The 18776-nt window shown below is 43.5% G+C and overlaps 1 long non-coding RNA gene across 3 annotated transcripts in view; it reads left to right on the top strand.

Annotated features, from left to right (window-relative positions):
- LOC115289008 overlaps positions 1–18776 on the top strand; it is a 31922-nt gene that overhangs the window by 8410 nt on the left and 4736 nt on the right. The window contains exons 1-2 of one of the 3 annotated variants that reach the window (XR_003907332.1): positions 3452–3657; positions 3772–3926. This is a non-coding gene — a long non-coding RNA (uncharacterized LOC115289008). Of the gene's footprint in view, positions 1–3451; positions 3658–3680; positions 3927–18776 lie in introns of those variants that run through there. The other 2 variants (XR_003907333.1, XR_003907331.1) reach the window with 2 other exon arrangements.

The raw sequence follows: 18776 nt of genomic DNA, 5'->3' as shown, positions 1-18776 counted from the left end.
CAAACCGTGAGATCATGACCTGAGCTGCAACCAAGAGTCGGACACTTAACCAGCTGAGCCGCCCAGGTGCCTCGAGATAGCATTTTTTAATAGTTCAGAAATCCCCCACCTTTTTCTGTTCAGAGAAAAGGCTAACAGGTGTTCATTTAAGCAGCACAAAAGCTAAAACTGGAACAATACAGAGAAAAGACTAACCCCAAAGGACCACCTCACGGTCACATATCCAAGATAAGACCTGCCTCTACTTTTCCGTAATGACTCTCTTGCTTTAGAAACTACGAGTTTTCTTCCTCTTCCTTGACGCTTTCCTCATTAATGAGTGCTCTCCCTATTGCCCTAGACTGAATAAAATGATCTCCTTACTTGTTGGGCATATTTTGCCCTGCATGTTATTAGGCATAGAGTGCTTTTTGCTCTAATATCTTTGGTTTGATTTTGTAAACTAGATAATTAATGTTAAATGTCAGTGCTCTTACCTTGGAATTATGAATCTGAGCAAAGCGCTGTACATAGTTGAGTTTGGATAGTGTATGAAGCACATCGTAGGTTAGTTTGGCACAGTTTACCTGTTCTACAAGTCAAGATATGCTTGCCAAATCGTGGTTTCTGTTCCAATTCTCATTCCTCAGCACTTACCTGCTCTCTAGTAGGTACTCAATAAATATTTGCTGAATGATTAAAAAAATCAACATACTTTGGCAGGGGGGCAAAAATAGTCCAACTTCTTTGATGGTTTTAGTCTGGCAAAATCTATAAAAAACACAAATACACACTCCCTTGACCTAGCAATTTTACTTCTAGGAATAAATCCTACAGACACATGTGCAAAGGGCCACTTAATAAAATGATTCTTTGCAATCACAAGAGACCGCCAGTTTCCTAAATTTCTATCAGTAAGCTTAATTAACACTGGAACATACACACAATGGAATAAATGCAGATGTTAAAAAAAATTAGAAAGTTCTCATGATACAGAATACCTCTGAGGTCTATCCACTCAGTTCCAGCTACAATGCTTGCCTTATTGCTCCTCATAAAGAGTGCTCTCTGGTCTCAGTGCCTTAGGGCAGGATATTTCTTCCATTTTGAATGTTCAACTCCAGATCATTTACAGGGCTCACTTCCTCACTTTCTTCAGCCTCACCTCAAATACCACTCAAGCATCAAGGCTTTCCCTGACCACTCTCTGTAAAATCGCAGCAATCCCCACCATCACACACCAACACATACACATACACACACTCCTTATTCCTTTTTCCTGTTTCTTTTCCATAGCCCTTACCACTTATCACTATATATTTACTTGCTTATTAATTTCCCACAAAAATGTAAGCTCCAGGAAGGCAAAGAATAGATATTTTGTTCTCTACCAGATTCCAAATGCCTAATAGAGTGGTTGGCATACAGTACATGCTCACTAAATACTTACTGAATAAATTAAAATATAGAAGTACAGAAAGTAAGATACTGAAAAGTGATTTTTAACATACTTCTCTTTTTTATTTTATTTTTTTAAGGAGGTTCCACACCCAGAATGGAGCCCAACACAGGGCTTGAACTCACAACCCTGAGATCAAGATTTGACCTGAGTCTGAGAGTCAGATGCTTAACCGACTGAGTAGCCCAGGTGCCCCACATGCTTCTCTTTTTCAAAAGACTATCCATGTAAATAGTCCTGTGTGCATGACATATCTTTACAAGATTAAAGAAGAAACAGATCGAGCTGGTTGCCTATAGGTGGCGGGCAGAAAGTGGGAGGGAAGCTTTCATTATACTTGTAGATTATTAACTATCTGAAACTTTAAAAGTAAAAAGGAAAGCTCTCATGGCATTTCTTTTTCTTAATTTTTAATTTATTTTTTTAAATTTACATCCAAGTTAGTTAGCATAGAGTGCAACAATGATTTTAGGATTAGATTCCTTAAGGCCCTTTACCCATTTAGCCCATCCCCCCTCCCACAACCCCTCCAGCAACCTTCTGTTTGTTCTCTGTATTTAAGAGTCTCTTATGTTTTGTCCCCCTCCCTGTTTTTGTATTATTTTTGCTTCCTTTTCCTTATGTTCATTGGCTTTGTATCTTAGAGTCCTCATATGAGTGAAGTCTTATGATATTTGTCTTTCTCTGACGACTAATTTTGCTTAGCATAATACCCTATAGTTTCATCCATGTAGTTGCAAACAGCAAGATTTCATTCTTTTTGATTGCTGAGTAATACTCCAGTGTGTGTGTGTGTGTGTGTGTGTGTGTGTGTGTGTGTGTGTGTGTGTATACCACATCTTCTTTATCCCTTCATCCATCAATGGGCATTTGGGCTCTTTCCATACTTTGACTCTTGTTGATATTGCTGGTATGAACATTGGGATGCATGTGTCGCTTCGAAATAGCACAGCTGTATCCCTTGGATAAATACCTAGTAGTACAACTGCTGGGTTGTAGCAAAGTTCTACTTTTAATTTTTTTAGGAACCTCCACACTGTTTTCCAGAGTGGCTGCACCAGTTTGCATTCCCACCAGCAGTGCAAAAGCGATCCTCTTTCTCCAGATCCTGGCCAACATCTATTGTTGCCTGAGTTCTTAATGTTAGCCATTCTGACAGGTGTGAGGTGGAATCTCATTGTGGTTTTAATTTGTATTTCCCTGATGATGAATGATGTTGAGCATCATTTCATGTGGTTGTTGGCCATCTGGATGTCTTCTTTGGAGAAGTGTCTGTTCACATCTTTAGCCCATTTCCTCACTGGATTATTTGTTTTTTGGGTATTGAGTTTGATAAGTTCTTTAGAGATTTTGGATACTATGTCATTTCTTTTTTATAGCTCCACAGTGTGCTGCCGCATGGATATATGAGAAGTCATTTCATCAGCCCTCTTTTGGTGGATAATTATTTCCAAACTTTTGCTATTACACACAGGGGAGTCTGGATATTTACTTTTCACATGTCCTAACAAATAAGATGTGAGGTCTTTTTATGGCTCCCTAACTTGGATTCTAAATCTTTGCAGTTGAAAATGTAACCTACACCCCAGACTAAACAAAAATTTCCTACAGGATTAGATGGCTGGAAGTAGGGCCGCCTCAGGAAGCAGAGGGTCCTGGGAAAGGGAGAAGGTAATTATCTTCATTAAACATTTTTATATTCTCATTGATAAACTCACCCAATCCCTGAGCCTGTGGACATTCCACTAACTTACCAAGATAGGGCTATCTTACAAAAGGGAGGGAAAATTAAACAGAATAAGAAGCTCCTACCAAGATGGGAAGACAGCTCAGTATTCCTAATCCATATAATGGAAAGAAGTCTGAACTGGACATTGAGAGTTACAGTTCTGTTACTGAGGAGCCATGTGACCTGGGAGAAATCACCTCCCCCTCTCAGCCACAGAATGCCCTCCCCCGATGGCTCTGCTCTCCAGGCAGGAGCCTGTTTACTCCTTCCCGTTGCACTGATGTTCTAACACGACGACACTGAGTGACTTGGGACAGCCCCCAGATGTAGATCTGACAAGGCCGTCACTTGGCAATGACCCCACTAGGCCTTTCAGGCACCAGGCTGGCTGTACAGTTTTTTGGAAGGGAAAAGCAGCTGTCTTTCTTTCCAGGAGTGGTTCTGCACCTATTCAGACTGACAGATGAGCAGAGCTCCAGTTGGGTCCAAGGTACAGTGGTAGGAACACCGGAAATGGAGCACCAGGGCCCAGTCCTTTCAGGTCGCTCTGGCAGGATTTAGGGAGGCTGTCATGACTGAGTGCTCTCTGTACCTCTTTCTCCAGTTCTGTCAGGGGCCCAGAGTGAACTGGGAGGCCCTCCCTCCTGAAGAATCTGACAAGGCACCAGCTTCCTGGAATGTCCCCTCCCTGTTCTGCTTCAGCTGAAAACAGACTCTGGAAGAGAAGCTGATGGGCATACTTTCACGACCCCGATCCTGGTAAGTGCAAAAGGAGGACACGTACAATCTTATTCTGTGGATCTGTACTTAATTCTTCATTTAGCAAAAAATATGAAGTTTCAAGGATTTTGTTTAACCTGCTCAAGTCATGAATTTGAGAAAAATTTTCCTGCTCATTTTCAGTTTTTAAATGTTTATTTATTTTTATATGTATATATTTTTAATGTTTATTTATTTTTGAGAGAGAGAGAGAGCGTGAACAGGGGAGGGGCAGAGAGAGAGGGAGACACAGAATCTGAAGCAGGCTCCAGGTTCTGAGCTGTCAGCCCAGAGCTGGACTTGGGGCTTGAAATCACCAACCGTGAGCGAGATCATGATCTGAGCTGAAGTTGGATGTTTAACCGACTGAGCCACACAGGCACCTCAAATGTTTATTTATTTTTAAGAGACAACACAAGTGGGGGATGGGCAGAGAGAGAAGGAGACAAAGGATCTGAGGCAGTCTCTGCACTGACACCCGAGAGCCCAATGCGGAGCTCAAACTCACGACTTGTGAGATTTGACCTGAGCCAAAGTAAGTCAGATGCTTAACCAAATGAGTCACTGCTGGCCTAGCCCAGAATTGTGAGCAAATTGTTGTTTTAAGCCACCAACAAAGTTTCGGTGTGGTTTGCTCCACAGCAATAGATAACTGATATTGATATCGTGCAACTACTGTGGATACAAGCTAATTCCTGAATGCCTCTGGAGCCACAAATGAGAATAAAAAAGGAAAAATAAATGGATGCTTGGCACCGTTGAGAAATAATATTTAGTTACACCAGGAGCCACTGAATTCATGCTTTCTGAGAGGAGGAGTGGAAGCTCTGGAGGGTTTTGAGCTGAGGAGCAAATTAATTTGTCTTCTCCATCTACACATACCCAGCCAATTAAATTCTTTCTCCCTCCAAAACAGTGACTATTTCCAAGGTCAGCAGGAGCACATCCTTCACAGCATTTGGACTGAGCAGTCTTTTGTTTTGAGAATGATACGAGGAAATGTGGAGACTTTGGGTATCAGGTCATGAGCATTCGTCTTCAGGGTTGCCGATGACACTGTGCCAGCCCAGGACTGAATGCAGAATCCTGTGGGAGGAAAGCTCCCATGTGACATTTAATTTCTTGCATCTGTGACATGTAGGGCTCCCTAAAATGTGGGGGCTCAGGATGGAGGACCTCTTGACTGATCTAAGGGCAATATTACCCCATTTTGGGAAATGGTTAAGGTCTTGTTTGGGGATTTGCCTGTGAACAGTGACAAAGGCAATTTGGTAATGGCTATTAAAATTTTTAAGTATGCTAATCTCTCGCTACCTCAACCCAGCTTTAGGGAAAATACCCTATAAAAATTAAAAGGACCAATATATTAGAGTACCTGTGCAAAAATGTTGAACACAGGGGCGCCTGGGTGGCTAGGTCGGTTAAGCCTCCAATTTCGGCTCAGGTCAGATCTCACGTTCGTGGGTTTGAGCCCCACGTCAGGCTCTGTGCTGACCACTAGCTCAGAGCCTGGAGCCTGCTTCCGATTCTGTGTTTCCTTCTCTCTCTCTCCCCTCCCTCTCTCATGCTTTGTCTCTCTCTGTATCAAAAATAAATAAAACATTAAAAAAATTGTTTTAATGTTGAGCACAAAGTTTAGAATAGGAAAAATGGAAGCAATTTAAACATCATCAATAGGGCAATGGTTGAGTGAACCAAGGTCCATCCCCGTTAGCAGATGTTATACAAATGTTGAAAATGTTGTTGTATCTTGACATATCTGACTTGGACTAGTATCTGATTTGGAGAGATTTATGCATTCTTTCATTCATTAGACATTTACTGAGCATCAGCATGAACCTAGCACTCTTCTAAGTTCTAGGGATACAGCAGGGAACAAGACAAAGTTTGCTATTCATGGAGAAAGATAGACCATAGGCAAACAAATAACTATGTATGTAACGGTGGTAAGTAAGTGCTGTGAAGAATAATGCAGGTGGGTTGTGAGATCTGGAAGGAAGTGAGGGAAGGAACTTCATGGCGTTCGGGAGGAAGGGCAGTCTAGACAGGAACAGCCAGCACAAGAGCCATGACTTGGGAGTGTGGTTGGTGAGATGTAGGAACATCAAGTAGCCAAGGAAAATGGGAAGCCACTGAGGATTCTGAGCTGAGAAGCACCATCACCCTCTGGCTGCTGTGACAACGGACTCAAGGGGGCAGGGAAGGCCGAGAAGAGTGAAGAGGCCATGACAGAGAGGGTGGAGCTTAACGCTATGGCAGAAGTAGCAAGTGGTTACATCCCAGATCAGTTTTGAAGGGGGCCTGCAGGATATCCTAATGGGATTGGATATGGGGTGTGAACAGGAAGCCAGGTGGCCATTAAGTACTGCTGATGAAAGCAAGTTTCAGAGCAAAGTGAGCATAGCATGATCCTGTTTTTGTTCGAGTAAACAACAAATAGAGCACCCGCTCCTCCCTGTCATGAGCCTTTGTGTAGGGGTTATACAAGTGTATTCGTCTGCTAGGGCTGTCACAATAAAATCCACAGACCAGGTGGCTTAAATAACAGAAATGTATTTTCTCACGATTCTGGAGGCTAGAGGTCCCAGGTAAAGTCACCATCAGCCTCGTTTCTGGTGAGACCTCTCTGGCTTTTCACTGTGTCCTCACAAGGCTCATCAACTATATAAGGCCCCACCCATATGACCTCACTTAACCGCTACTATCTCCTTACAGACCTATCTCTAAACACAGGTGGTAGAGATGGGGATGAGGCTTTAACATTCAAATTTGGTAGCAAGGGACATGATTCAGTCCATAACAACAAGTACAGAGAAAGTTGTGAAAGGTGACCCACAAGCAGTTAGCACTGATCACCAGAGAGCCTATGGGCCAGATGAAAGTGTTTATGAATGTTTTTCCTTTGAATAGCTTCATTGGTTGCAGTATGTGTCAATTTAAAAATCATTGACAAAGCATTTAATATAGGAAAATTTCAAGAGAGAGAGAAAAAGTCACTTTGGCTCAGAATTCATTCCTGTACATAATTTTAAGGCCACCATTAGCCTCTGGCTTGGAGAGCACATTCCTAACGGCTGGTTTACTCTAGGCCTTGGCAAGGAAGCAGGGATGCTCAGGGAGGCTCACCAGTTGGCAAGGGGGCTAAGGAGCCAAGGAGACAGGAGATGAGCATGACTCTCCTCCCTGAATCAGGTGTGGGGTGTCCATGACAGAACCTCCTCCCCAGCTCTGGCAGGTCACGTGAGGGAGAGGATCTGAGATGGAAGTGACTGGAAGGGGGCCTTGGTGACTTCCAGCCAGTGAGGCCAGTGAAAGGCTTAGCAGGGGGTCCTGCTATCCTCCTCCATAGGAGACTGAGAGCTGGGCTAGCGCTGAACAGCACTGGCACCTCCTGCCCGGAGCGCTCCCTGGTCCTCCCAAGCTCTGGTATCCTAGTTTCCTGTCTGCCCATTAGAAAGGAAAGAGCCTGTGTCTTTCACCTGTCTAGACCCCCCCGAGCACCATGGGGCTTGTGTCAGCCCAGCACCCACGGACTGCCTCAGGGGTTCTGAGTCCCCACTCCGCCACAGTGCAACCCCACACTTGAGCAAGCTGCTTGACCTCACCCCGTCCCAGCTGATTTGTAGGGGAGGTAGGAATATCCACCTCACAGAGGCGTGGTGGACAGTCAGTGCAGGAATGGAGACAATGTGCCTGTTTGTCTGTCATGAGACCTGCCTGCCGACACACTCCGTCAGCGGGCACATCGTCACCTCGTGACTGAACCTGCCGTGTGCCAAGCACTGTGCGCGGCACTCCACCACACACAGAGGCCCTCTGGAGCCTCACAGAGACCAGGATCCATTTTACAGCAGAGGAAAACTAGGGAACAGAGAAGAGAGGAAATCTGTCCAAGAGCATCTTGCTCCAGAGGAGTGGGCCCCGCACCGGGAGAAGCCTGCACGATTTCATCTGCGTGAAACTGCCTGGAGAAGCCCAGGGCGCTGGGTAAACACGAAGTATCAGAGTGTCTCTTTCTAGCTGTTCATCCCCAGAAAACATTTGAAAAGGAACTTGGAAGCAAGCACGACTCCAAGTAGTTATTTAGTACACAAACCACAGACATTGTTAGACTACTCTCTTGGCCTTTGTTTGGGGAATAATCCACGTCACTATGCTAATTACATTGGCTGGAACTCATGTCACTTGTGCTTCATTTACGCACCTGACCTGAGGAGCGCCTGTCCCCTGGGCACGCAGACCCACTGGCAGGCATTGCTTGTCCCTTTTTGGCAGCACCTCGAATGGTCACATAGCCTCCGGAAACCCTGCCGGGACAGCCTCCCTGCCTCCCTTCTCAGCAGCCCCAAGGGTCTGGAGGGGGCTTGGAGAGCTGGGCCTGCATCCCGGTGCGGGGCCCACTCCTCTGGAGCAAGATGCTCTTGGACAAATTTCCTCTCTTCTCTGTTCCCTAGCCAGAAGGGCCAAAGATATACTGAAGTTAACTCCTTCACCCTCCAAAAAGTAAATAAATAAAAGTGAGTTTATAGCAACGACTTCAATGCACAGGAAGCCAGGAGAACCTGAATAGCCAGGCCAGTCCCAGTGTTCTCAGAGGACATCCTAGTTCTTCAGGTTCTCATAAACGAATTTCCAAATTCTCCTACCTTCCTGGGTTAGGCCTCAGATCTTAGGTGTCCACAGCCTGCTGCTGTCAGCCTACCCCTAGGCAGGGATGTGTGGTATAAAACAAGGCGCCCTGGCCAGAGAAGATGCTCCCAGGAGAGGAGTGAGTTAGATGGAGTGATCAACCTTTGTCCAGGACTGAGAGATGTCACTGGAAGTGTGACTCATAGGGCTAAAACCAAGAAAGTTTCAGGAAAACCCAGATGAGTTCATCACCAGTGCCACCAACAGCCACATCTGCCTCACGTCCATCTATCGTGAACCCTGAGGAATATATTTCTTCACGTGAAATCAGGACGTGTCGAAGTCAGCAGTGTCCTGCAATGGCGTCAGCCAGATCACGGCTGAGTTCTCTGGGAGAGGCTATGTGTTTGCCAGCCACTTCTGGCTGAAATCAACCGGCAACCTGAAATCACCTTGCACTCACTTCCTGTCTGGCTTTTTTAGGCCACACTGACAGTGCAGATTCAGACCTCATACCTCCCTGAAGGCAGGCTTCTGTTCTGATTTCTCAGGAGAGAACTGTTTTTCTCACTCTACACGCTGCCAAGACTGAGACATGCACATTTCCAGCCAGTCTCTTCCTTAGGAAGATTTCTTTATCGCTGGTGTCCCAGCTTTTATGTGGAGACTCTCTCTTCAGCACTTCTCTGACTTAGTGGTACATCAAAGACCGGTGCAGCTTACAGTTGATGTTGTCTCAGATTAGATGCAATCTAATCAAGCCCCCACAGCCCACACAGGGGCAGAGGGACATTGTTGGTACTTGAGGGAGACACAATGCTCGATGCACCAAGCACTCAGGCCTGGATCCAGAGAAAAGAGAAAGAGTTCTCCCCAACAGGCCTCTTGGCCATCATAAGCCTCTCTCTGAGCTCAGGGGTCACTTCACCGCCCACTTCACAGGGCTTTAAATAGCCTGGCAGCCAATTTGGAAACCTTTTCTTTACCAGTTTCTCCAGACAGGTCAGTGTTTAGATACATTGATAGCTTTCTCTATAAACACAGGGCCTATGTGTTTGAAGGTTGATAATCCTCTCCTAACAACCACCCTATGCAATAAACCCAAGGAAGCAGAACTGGCAAAGAAAGAAAGAGGGAGAAGCAGTATTTGAACTTGAAAACCAGCAACCATGTTTTCTACCCCCAGATTTTCCTTCAGCTGCCTGCTCAGTATTTTCTGGATGTATGAGGCCCAGTTCTTTCCATCAGTCAATATTCCTGAAGGAAACCCTCAGCCTAATGCTCCTTGTTCTCAGGGCCAGATCACCTCTCCTCATGGCTTTCCAGGCCCCGTAGTTTGCCTTTCCTGACTATCATCTCCCAGCTTCCAGGGCTAAGCTCCCTCCAGGCCCAGGGCAGAAACTGAACCCTCCTGCCACCCTTGGAGGCATTCTTTGGTCTGAAGGCCAGCCACAGTGAAGGCCAAGGCAGGTGCTAGGGCCTCTTGCCTGGGAGGAGGGAGGAAGGAGGGTAGGTGTGCCAACTTTAGGCCAACAAAGCAAAAGTATGAGATTTTAAAAACACTGAGAATCTAGCATATGCAAAAATAAAGGGGGAGGGTGACTTATATTGGTCAAGTTTAACATAAACCCTATAATGAGTGAAAGTTGTTAAAAAAGAGATAGGCCCAGGCGCCTGGGTGGCTCAGTTGGTTGAGTGTCCAACTTCAGCCCAGGTCATGATCTCACAGTGTGGGTTCGAGCCCTGCATTGGGCTCTGTACTGACAGCTCAGAGCCTGAAACCTGCTTCAGATTCTGTGTCTCACCATCTTTCTCTGCCCCTCCCCTGCTCACACTCTGTGTCTCTATCTCAAAAATAAATAAACATTAAAAATAAAAAAGAAAACAAAAGAAATAGGTCCAAAGCGTAATCACTTGTGCTAAGTCCATATCCTCTAACCTAACTGCAGGGGTTTTTTTTTTAGTGTTTTTGTTTTTTTTAATTTATTTTTGACAGAGAGAGACAGCGTGAGCAGGGGAGGGTTAGAGAGAGAGGGAGATACAGAATCTGAAGCAGGCTCCAGACTCTGAACTAGCTGTTAGCACAGAGCCCAACGCAGGGCTCGAACCCACGAACCCGGGAGATCACGACCTGAGCCGAAGCCTGATGCTTAACTGACTGAGCCACCCAGGCGCCCCCTAACTGCAGTTTCAATCTTCCAGAGGAATGTAATCTTAACTGGTTAGTCTGGAATTTCCTGGTCAGCATTAGTGAGGTAATCTGCCTAATAGACCCTTTTTGTCCCCCCAAATACAGGTGATCATGCCCAAAATAATCCTTTTTTTTCCATTCATGACTTTCTTGTCCTGCCCCCGCACTGCCTTTAAAAACTTTTCCTTTTTGTAGCTCTTTGGAGCTCCTTCCTATTTGCTAGATGGGTTGCTGCCTGATTCATGAATCACTGAATAAAGCTAATTATATCTTCAAATTTACTCAGTTGCATTTTTGTTATTTAACAAGAGTGTATAAAAGGAAACTGGGAGTCTGGTCTTGGTGAAAAGACCATTGGGTTAAGACTCAAAGTTCTGCATCCAAACTCTGCTTTCTGGCTGTGTGACTCTGGATGAACTTCTTCAACAGATCTCCGTTTCTCCACTTATAAAAAGAGAGTTATTATTGCCATTTTAGCATTGCACGAAGAGTAAATGGAATAACATATTTCTTAAAACCCACATTGTAGGCTTTAAAGCATTATGCAAGTACTTATCCTAGGCCTGGGAGGGAAGAGAAGGGGGTATTAGGTTTAGTGCAATGTTTTTCAAAGAGAAGGCTGTGAGTCATCAGCAGCTTGTGAAAAAAAAAATTAGTGAGTTCTGATCAACATTTTAAAAAATGAATAGGATAGAAAATATATGTGTATCCCAAGTAATAACGGTGGGTATCACTTCTTTGATTAAGTTGTATGTGTGCATGTGTGTGTGTGTTTTAGTATGTGTGGTATGAAGTAAAACCTGTCTTTTACATCACACCACACATACTGATCCTTGATTTCTGTGTTAAATAATTAAACTAGAAATAAAGGGAGCTGTTTTTGCTTCGCTGTATTTTTTAACTGCAGAATTTTCACATTCCAAGAGTGGGAGAAGAATTCCTATGCAAAGAATTTATCTTTTGTTTGGGAAAACACTTTAATGGGCTTTTTGGTTTCATAAAGGTAGGAGGCCAGGTTGAAGGGGCTAAACTCTGCATGACAAAGTCAATATTCAAGGGTTTCTATTTCGTTTAGTGGTCCTAGAGGAAGAAACATGGGGCCTGGGCTTTCAGAGGAGAGAAGGGTTTGGACCAGGCCCAAGGAGGGAGACTGAGTAAAGGCCTCTCCAGATACAGTGTGACACAGTACTGGGGACCGCCTGTACTAAGTTCCCAATAAGGTTCCCTTTACCCACATGTTAAGCCCTTCTGAGGGTCTTCAAACCTTAAATAGAATTGATAAAGCATCCTAGCTTTGTTCTCAGGGCCAAAGAACCCTGCTTTAGGAATGACAGGCAGGTCCCTGTCTGGGAGCAGAGGATAGATATTGTGTACAGCCTATGACGGGGAACTGGAAAGATCCAGGGGAAGCCAGGAGCAGTGAGAGGAGACAAGCCATGAGGGTGAACACAAGGTGAACATGAGGGTGAATTCTTGGCAATATTTGAGAGGGAATCCCTCTGGCCTCAGTTTATGAATAATTGTCTCTAAATATTTAAGTAAAAGATAATGATGGGAGCCTGGAAAATATGGGGACAGTAACCAAGTTAAGGGCTGATGAGGCTCAGCCACATTTGAAAATTAGCAAGACACTAACCTGTAGCTTCAACCAAAGCTCAGCTGGACTATGACCAGTGCCATTATTACCACCATCTCCTACCCCAGGACACTGACTCGTGACCCTGGTAGGAAGGATAATGACCTTCCAAAGATGTCCACATCTTAATATCCAGAACTTGTGAATATGTTAGGGTATACGGCAAGATGGAAGGAATTAAGTTTGCAGGTGTAATTAAAGTTGCTAATCAATTGAGCTTAAAATAGGGAGATTTTGTGTGCCCAAATGCAATCACAAGAGCTCTTAAGTGTGGGAGCAGGAGTCAGAAGAATGAGTCTCAAAGTAATGTGATGAGAAAAAATTTGACTAGCCACTGGTAGCTTTGATGATAGGAGGGGACCATGAGCCAAGGAATGAAGGCAGCTTCTAGAAGCTGCTAGAGGCAAGAAAATTCTATTTTCCCCTGGAGCCTCTAGTCCAATGAGGTTCTGACCTCCAGAACTACTTGATAATAATTTTTTCAACTTTAGTTTTAAAAGAAACTTTAGGTTCACAGCAAAATTGATGGGAAAGTACAGAGATTTCCCACTACCCCGCTGCCCTCACACAGAAATAGCCTTGCCCATTATCAGCACTCCCCACTAGAGTGATCTATTGTTATAACTGTTGAATCTGCACTGACATGTCATAATCACCCAAGGATTCACTCTTGGTGTTGTACATTCTACAGTTTTTGACAAATCTATAATGACATCCATCCATCATTATAGTGTCATATAGACTATTTTCACTGCCCTAAAAATCCTCTGTGCTCCTGCTATTTACCACGTTCCAAAACCTTGGCAACCACGGATCTTTTTACTGTTTCCACAGTAAAATGTCATATAGTTGGAATCATACAGTGGGTAGACTTTCCTGATGGGTTTCATTTACTTAGTAATATGCATTTAAGGTTCTTCCATGTCTTTTCATGACTTGATAGCGCATTTCTTTTTAGTGCTAACACTTCTGTATCACAGTTCATTTATTCATTCACCTACTGAAGGACACTGTGGTAGCTTCTAACTCTGGCAATTATGAAAAAAGCTGCTATAAACATCTGTGTGCTGGTTTTTGTGCAGACATAAGTTTCCAACTCATTTGGGTAAACACCAAGGAGTACTGTTGCTGGATCATATGGTAAGAGCACATTTGTTTAGTGAGAAATGCCAATCTGTCTTCCAAAGTGGCTGTACCATTGTGCATTTCCACCAGCAATAAACAAGAGTTCCTGTTGCTCCACATCCTCACCAGCATTTGGTGTTGGCAATGTTCTGGATTTTGGCCATTCTGATAGGTATATAGTGGGTATCCCACTGTGTATCTCATTGTTGCTTTTAATTAATTTGTATTGTTTTAAGCTACTAAACTTGTGGTTATTTTTTATGGCAGCAATAGAAAACTAGTTCAATAACATTGTGCAAGGAGATGACAAGGAACCAAGAGACAGGAGGCCTGACCAGAAGCTACCACCAACTCACTGTGTTTCCTTGAGTAGGTTACCTGATTCTTTTGGGTTTCAGACACCTTGAGTCTAAACTAGGAGTAATAATTCCTCCCCTCACTTCAGCAAGAAGCAATGAATCAATCTAGGATATAATGGCTGTAGTAACAACATAGGCAGCTGCCAGTGAAGAAAACTGGAATGGCCAAGGAGGTGGTTTTGTGGCTCTGTCAGTATTGGTGATTTTTTGTGAGTTCAGTCTCTTAGAGATGCCTTCCAACCAAGTCATGACTCAGCCAATGCTAACTCAGCAAGACCTCAGGCCTCCCTAGAGAAGCAAGCAGGGGCAGGAGCTGGCCTTGCTGGGGAGCACAGGAAGGGGATGAGTCAGGCATGGTGTGTCCATGGATGAGGCTGGGCAAAGCTTCCACCCAGACTTCCTTTCTAGAGTAGGAACCAGCCAAGGACAAGGCCTTGCTGACATCTGGATTTGGCACAATTGCCCTTGAGTTCCCCGAATACCATGCCCATTTTCACTGAAGATATTTAATGCTCAGCAGGACTTAGACCAGACATAGACTCATAGGAAGCCTCATTTAATAATAATGACCTCGAGGTGTTCTCTACTCCTGGTTGCTAATCCTCCCAAGAATGCCGCATTGGTATTCATCTTTGACACAAGTTCTAGAACTGGCATAAGGACATGCAATTAGTAACAAGTAGAGCCAGGATATAAACTCAGAGCTGTATGACCATAAACTAGCCTGCACCTTGTGCACTTACCTGGAAGGGAGCTTGAGTCCTGCCTCTCACTTTGCAAATGAAGAAGACAAGAGATTTGTCTAACTTTACTCAGCTATTTAGAGCTAGGCAGAGTTAGGACTCAGTTTCTTGACTTCTGGTCCATTATTCTTTCTTTTAACTTCTGGCGTTCAAAGATTCCTTTAGGAAGCTGATACAAACTGTGGATCCTCTCTCTCCCAAAATGAACATCTATACACATTTATTTTCCCTACAATTTTGGGATGAGTTTGTGAACCAACCCCCTCTATCTATAGACCCCAAGTTAAGAGCCCCTGCATCATACCTTCTGCTTCTTTTATGTGCTATGAATAGGATGGGAACTCGAAGGTGACTGTATATTAACCAGGCTGGTAAAGGAGAGGGTTTATTCTCCTTATAAGTCATACATTCCACCTCATCTTTCACCCACCTGCAATTTTTATAACAGCTTGAAGGGGAGCTGATTTTGCCACCCCAAAATATGTCTCTCTGGCATAAGGATTATTTTGAGCTAAAGGCAATCAAAACCCAGCAGATCCAAGGAAAGTTCTTTACCTCCCACTCAACTGCCTAAATTTACATTGGAAAGTAGGTTTGTACCAGAAGAAGAGTTATTAGCAGAAACACTTTTTTACCTAAGAAACTTATCTGCATAACAGGGTAACCTTTGTTTTACAAACATCTCCTCTCACCTTCTTATGAATGTCCTTTCTTTCCTTTGTATTCCCAGACCCCTACATTTATCCTTAGCTCAGGATGCTATATAAACCTGGCTGTCCTTTGGGTGTCATATTTTTATGGGGCTCCTCTATGTATGAAATTTGTTTGTTTTTCTCCTGTTAACCTAACCTGTCGTATATCAATCTAATTACTAGACTAGCCAAAGAACCTAGAAAAGAAGAAGGGAAAAATTTTTCACCCTTACAAGCTTCATTGAGACGTAATTCACATACTATGTAACAAGCTTCTCTGCCATTTCTGCCTTTTCCATACTTCTAGGAAATGAGCATAATTCCACAACTCCTTGCATTATGGGATTGCTACAAAAACTATACAGCCATTTATATGTTATAATTATTAGTGCTATTGCCAAATAGTCATTGCAGGTTTATCCCCTTTTAGACACATGTTAGATTACACTTCTTGGTGTTGGGAAGGAATATTTTTCCTCTACGCTCAAGATTCTTCCAGCTGGTGTAAGAATCAAATCAACATTTGATCAAATTAATGAAGAAAATCAAATTTAACTCTGTACATATGAGGATTCCACATAGATATGAGGGACTCCAAAAACAGTCAGGCAAAATTATGTACATTCTGAGCTAAGGAGAAGGGAGTAAGGGTCTGTGGCTTCAAAGAGAAGAAGAAAAATTTATAGGAAGATGAAAAAGAGTAAATGTTTGGCAAACTAATGTTTGCTGGGCCATACAGAAACAGCAAGGCAGAGAGAAGAATTTTAACAGATTATGCTAAATTCCCCCTTGTTCATATCATGATGTGGTTATTATAGTGATAGCTCCTTTCCTGGAACAGGTTCTCTATCTAAATTCTTTTAGGCAGTTAGGGGGAAGATCAAAGTTTCTTCCTGAGTCTTTTGGGCCTTGATTATTTTTAGCTTAAAAATAATTCATTTGCCAAAGTGGCACATCTTAGAGTGATTCGTTCTGAACCCCTACATTGGTGTCCTTGTGGTTGGGTAGAGCCATGTGACCAGTTCCAGCCAATTATTTTCTTTGGTTAATAAATTTCAAGAAGCGATTCATGTCATTTTTGGGCCAAATGTTTAATTTCTGAATGAGACCTACTGTGACGTTGCCATGATCACTAGCAATGTTCTGAACAGTGGCTGCTCCATTGCACTGGGTCTTAGAGTAAGGAGGCAAGAGGCATACAAACAGAGTAATCTGTAATGAACCCATACTGTAATGAGAAATAAACCTTTATTGTTTCAAGGTACTGGGGTTTCTTTCTTTCTTTCTTTCTTTCTTTCTTTCTTTCTTCCTTCCTTCCTTCCTTCCTTCCTTCCTTCCTTCCTTCCTTCCTTTCTTTCTTTCCAGTAAAATCCAGTCTATCTTGACTGATAAAATATGTGAATGTGCTTTACAAGCTACAGGACATCTACAAATATAAGAGATTGTCTTGAAGCTTTTCCTGGCATTGTCAAAGTCTTCACTTTGGGACAATGTATATTCTGTTTAAACGGATGATTGCTCATCAATGTCCTAATGATCAAATGTAGGAATGGTTGAGGGGCTATTTTCATGGTCTCCAAGAGTGCAACTCCAAGAGAGACATTTTATCTTCTTTAGGGATGGCAGCACAACCGACCAGCAACTAATGAACTATCTTTTGATCTGAGGAACATTTGAGTGGTTTTACCCTACAAATAGGGCCCCAAAGGAGCTTTGGATAGTTGTGCTACCCATTTTACCTGATTTCTTCCCTGTTAACTCAGCCAAGCCACCCTTGACGCTGGCAAAAGTTAAAAGAGGCCATCCTAGAGATAGTATTTAATATGCAATACTAGAGAACCAAAGTAACCAAACACAAGAAATAGAATGATAACAAAAAAGAGCTTGGGGTCAGACAGACTGCTTAGGTTCAAATCTCAATTTTGCCACTTACTGGTAGTAGAATCTTGGGCACATTGCATAACCCATCAGACTATTGATTTCCTCACCTATGGCAACTAGTCTGCAAAGATGCCATCTACTCAACAGTGAACCCTATCTCACAGGTTCCCCATTCTTCTGTAGTTCCACACTGAACTTGACTGCATAAAATGACCAATAGGATGCAGCAGAAGTGATGCTAGGTCATAAGAAGCCTTTGTCTCTTGGAATACTAGCTCTGGGGAAGCCAGTGGTCACATAAGAAGTCCAGCTGGCCTGATACCATGCTGCTTTGACAAGGGAGCCCAACAGGGAGAGGCCATGTGGAGATACAGATACTTAGCCAGCCTCCAGCTGTCCTGTCATCTCAGTGGAGGCGTCAGACACACAAAGACGCCACCTTAGATGTCCAGTCTCACTGACACCGGCCCCGGCCACCATCTAATTACAATCACATGTGGAAGTCCAAGAAAGAACTACCCAGCTGAGCATCCCAACCAACAGAAGCATATAAGCATATAATTATAAATAGTTGTTTTAATCCACCAAAGTTTTGGGGGTGATTGTTATACCGCAAGAGATAACCAAAACATCATCTGTGAAACAGGAGTAATAATAGTACAAAGCTTACATGGTTGTGTGAGAATAGAGGAAATGTGTATAAAATGCCTACCATAATGCTTTTGCACTTTATAGTAGCTATTTGTAATAAAAATGATATGTCTGTGTAATCGCACCCAAATGGAGCAAGTTTTATAATTGAAAAATACTGACACCTACAACGAGGTCATCCTTGTAATAGATACAAATGTGGCAGGGAAAGAAGTCAAAAAGAGGTACAGCTGGTTGAACGCTTAGAACTACTGAAGGTCACAGCGAGCAGAGGAGCCAGGGGACAAGATACATTTACAGCTGGAGGTGTGAGAACCTGAGAGAACTCTCAGGCCTCCGGCTTATGTTCCTTGTGTGTCAATAATAACAAGAGGAGACAAACGCAAGAAAGAAAACCAACGCAATATTTATTTCCCTGTATTCTCTGTAACCTATGGCCACTTAAGCTTTAGATTGGTTCTCTGGATTAATGAAAAAAGCCCTTATATTCAAACTGAATCTTCTGTTGCTGTGTAATTGAAAACCAGAAATCAAAAAGAACTACAGTGGGGCTGAAATGGCTCAAGTTCAATGAGGTCTATCAGCCTGCAAAGGGCTGCTCCAGATAAGGTTCACACTTTCAAATGTCAAGGAGACTGCTCACCCAGGAGCTCCCCAATGTCATTTCTCAGGGCTAAAATTATGCTCTGAGCTTGAGAAATTCCATGAGTAGAAGCTGTTTCTCTCATGAATTAGGCTGAAGGAAAAAGAAATGCTCTGTCCCATCACCCATGACACTAACAATTCCAGTGCTGTTGTGGAAAAATGATGGCAAAGGACAGTTAGAAAGAAGAGGAAGAGAAGAGGAAGAGGAGGGCTGGGAGTTGGGACCCCAACCTGAGAGGCAGAGCAGAGGGCCTGAAGTGGGGCAGAACCACCCCCCTGGAATTCCTTCCAGGTCTCT

The sequence above is a fragment of the Suricata suricatta genome, chromosome 4 (assembly GCF_006229205.1).
Source record: "Suricata suricatta isolate VVHF042 chromosome 4, meerkat_22Aug2017_6uvM2_HiC, whole genome shotgun sequence".
Classification (NCBI taxonomy): Eukaryota; Metazoa; Chordata; class Mammalia; order Carnivora; family Herpestidae; genus Suricata; species Suricata suricatta.
The sequence above is the reverse complement of the archived record's forward strand: the minus strand, read 5'-3'. Positions and strand labels throughout refer to the sequence as shown.